Source organism: Lasioglossum baleicum, unplaced genomic scaffold, assembly GCF_051020765.1.
Source record: "Lasioglossum baleicum unplaced genomic scaffold, iyLasBale1 scaffold0848, whole genome shotgun sequence".
Classification (NCBI taxonomy): domain Eukaryota; kingdom Metazoa; phylum Arthropoda; class Insecta; order Hymenoptera; family Halictidae; genus Lasioglossum; species Lasioglossum baleicum.
Genome location: NW_027469907.1, coordinates 47,581 through 50,995, shown reverse-complemented (window position 1 = coordinate 50,995; position 3,415 = coordinate 47,581). Strand labels below are relative to the sequence as shown.

The following is a 3,415-nucleotide window of genomic DNA, read 5'->3' as shown; positions in this document are numbered from 1 at the left end:
TCAAACCAACCTTTACTCGCCATAAAATCTGGGTTGACAGTGGATTCTCCATGTTCATTAATATGGTTGTAAATTTTTAGTCCTTTTTTTTATATTGCCATCTAATTGTTTTTTTACAGCAATCATCGATCTAAATGCTGAGTGCCTTTTCCATTTTCTCAATTATTGGCGCTCTGGGGCGAGCTGAACGTTTTACGGATGTCGAAGATCCTGCAGCAATTGCACTTCTGATTTCTTTTTCATTTTTTTTTATGGTCCGGACTGTTGCTTCATTCAAATTAAGGCTTTTCCCAATGTGCGATGCTTTTTCTCCTATCAATAAACGATCCAACATTTGTATCTTTACTTGTAAAGAAATAAATTTCTTCTTGAACGTTGCTTTATCTTTATATGTCATTGCTTGTGGCTAAAGCTTAATATCTTAAGGACGAAAAAATTGTTCTTTAACACACCGTGGCTCGACGCAGACTACCGACTAGCAACGTGAGTAGAAGTTGAGCGCAAACGGTTTTTAGAGGCCTGCAAATCCCGAATTTAAAGAATCCTAATAATAGGCAATAAAAAGCCTTCAAAATTAGTTGATTTTATTATATGTCGTGCACCACAGCAACAGCTTGTCAGCAATTGTGAAAAACCCCAGGTCGAGGTAGTTAACAATGACAGAAACCGAGAAACGCGTTGCTAAAGTCAACGTGGGAGATCTCGCCGATCGGTCGGGCACCGACTGGCTTCGAAATGGCGAAGTCTCCCCGATCGGTCGGCTAAGTGTTAAAACGGCAAGCCTCGCAGCTGCTGCAGAAAATGCTGTACATAGATATTTCTTGTTTTCCTATCGCGCTAGAGTGAAACCGTGTTATAGGATTCCGTGTTGTAGGAGGGTTCCCGCAATTTACGAATCGTGCTATAGCGAAACCGCGTTATAATATGCCGTGTTGTATGAGGGCTACTTGTAATAGGACCTTTTCAGACGTAACAATTCACTGGAAATACTGCGACTGATTGTCATGTGGCACGAAGAGCTCGGCTGATGGAAAACAGCGCCGGTATCTTCCAGATGTTTTAGTTCCATGACGGAACACTACGAACTACGTTATTCACCGTGAGAAAATACTTCGAGAGCAAAGAGATAATCCTCTGCCCATAGTAATTGTAAACAATTGCACTACCTGCTCTTCGGGTCGAAAAGATTCGACACCGCTCGTCCGATCGTCTCGTAGTCAATAATCTCGAGTGTTTTACGTGAAAACTGTTGCCTGACTGTTACGCCATCTATTTTAAATCGCTACGAAAGTTTCGCAGCTTTATTGCTGTCACGTGACGAATAGTTATACGGTGCGTTACGTATGAATTTGCAATTACTATTTAAACGGGAGCATTTTAAAGGCAGTGGCCAACGACCATACTATGCAAAAAGCACTGGTTCTCGTCCGATCACCAAAGTTAAGATGCGTTGGGCGCGGATAGTACTTAGATGGGTTACCGCTTGGGAACTCCGCGTGTTGTTGGCATCTGTATTTTTTGACTTTCCTATACCACCTTCTTCTACAATTTTACATTCTCAAGTCACTGATCTCTTCCACGCACAAAGTGTCAAAGCACTCAAGATTTTTAAATTGCGCTATATCCTGTTGAGCTATTCGAAATGCCGTTTCGTTTTCTTTTGGTGAAAATGAAACACGATTTTTTAAGAATGTATAAACATTTTATTACATATACGGATATATGTTATATACAAACGAGTTATTTCAATCTATGGATGCCATGAATTTATTTACATAGGTATCTCATCGACTCTGTATACGTATTATGTATATATTATACATCTACATAATTTACACTTATTACTAATAAACTAGGAACGATTCATACATATTGCAGATAACAGTTTATCCGATTAATATATTTATTTATCTAGTATATTTAATATATTATAAAAAATCTACATTATAAGTTAAGTTTGTATTTCGAAACACGTTAACACTTTTTTCTTTTTTTTTTTTTTTGAAAAGATGAGATCACTAGAAATATTATGCCCACCATAATTTTAATGAAATTCGTTCAAGTAAAAATGCCAATACACGCGTTTGTGTGCGAGTCTAAACTGTGATATTATAATTTATATTAATAGAAGAGTAAATCAGATTTGCATCGATAATTAGAATTGATTGTTTGAAATCTTAATAGAATCAAGTTTTAATTGACTTTTTTGGAACAAAATGCAGAAAATGTATGCTTCTTTTGTTTCTTTCCTTGTCTAAACCTTCCTTTTTGTTCCTTCTCTCTCTTTATCCTGCTACATATACTTTAACAGCTCATTGTTATTGACGCTATTGTTGTCACAAATCATCGGTGTCTTCTGAATCTAAATACTTTTGACCTCTCCTTCCTTAAATTTATTTACAGGTAATCCTTAGCGTTTGGATTGTTATCTTCGTCACTTAATTTTGAACAAAATATCAGCACGTATATATATGTGCTTATTTGTTTATTACGAATAAAAACGTAAGTGCAGTTTTCACAAAAATTATTACAACAACAATGTATTGGACCTTCGGAAGTTATTTCGTTTTTTTTTCTTTTTTTTTATGCGGCTGAAGTGTAAAGTTGGCCGTGAACAGATACAATCAGGTCCCCTATATTGGAAAAATGAAATGATTTTTCGAACGACCTAATATATACATATATTTTGTAAAATGAAAAATTAGTTTCATCTGTTCCCATGAAAAAAATTTATTCTAAGGATTTGCCATTTGTAACTTTAGATACGTAAATTTTTATACCGTTTCTATTATGCTTTATAATGTAAATATAGCATAATTATACAATAGGATAGAACTGAAAAAGCTATTTTATCGAAGTTTAGTAAGCTTATTCGAGATTAATCGTTATATAAGATCTGCTGCACTCTTTGCTACTTTTGAGAAATCTATTTCTTTACTTTCCGCAGTTACACTATATGTCGCGTTTTGAGTATATCGTGTCCATTCATTAAATAACAATACTGCATGTTCTGATACTGCATCTTCTGATATAGAAGAAATGCCTTCTCGTACCATGTTTCGGATAAACCTTTACTTAATTTTTCTGACTTTCATGCACCGAATACCACATTAGGAGCTATAATCAAATTTGCTCGAATCGAGCTTCTAATTGTTAATTTGCTTCTTCAAGGATGAGAGAGAACGAGGAAAGCAATTGATTAATATTATATTAATAATATAGAATTATAACACTATAATGTCAAATGCTCCCAACATTGGTTGTTCCGCTAGTTAACTAGTTAACTAGTTATGTGCCATTTCCCTTTCTTACTATTTGGCAAAATAAATACAGCAAAATAAAATATATCCTTATAGTTTAGACAATTTTAGAAAAAATTTTACTGTCGACAAAATTCAAATAACAATAGGATCTA

At 34.8% G+C, this 3,415-nt stretch overlaps 1 non-coding gene across 1 annotated transcript; it reads left to right on the top strand.

Moving 5' to 3' along the window:
* The first annotated feature begins 1,389 nt into the window (after positions 1-1,389).
* On the top strand, positions 1,390-1,508 carry LOC143220378 (5S ribosomal RNA). The gene has a single exon (XR_013011622.1). It is a non-coding gene; the product is annotated as a 5S ribosomal RNA (ribosomal RNA).
* The last annotated feature ends 1,907 nt before the right edge of the window (positions 1,509-3,415 follow it).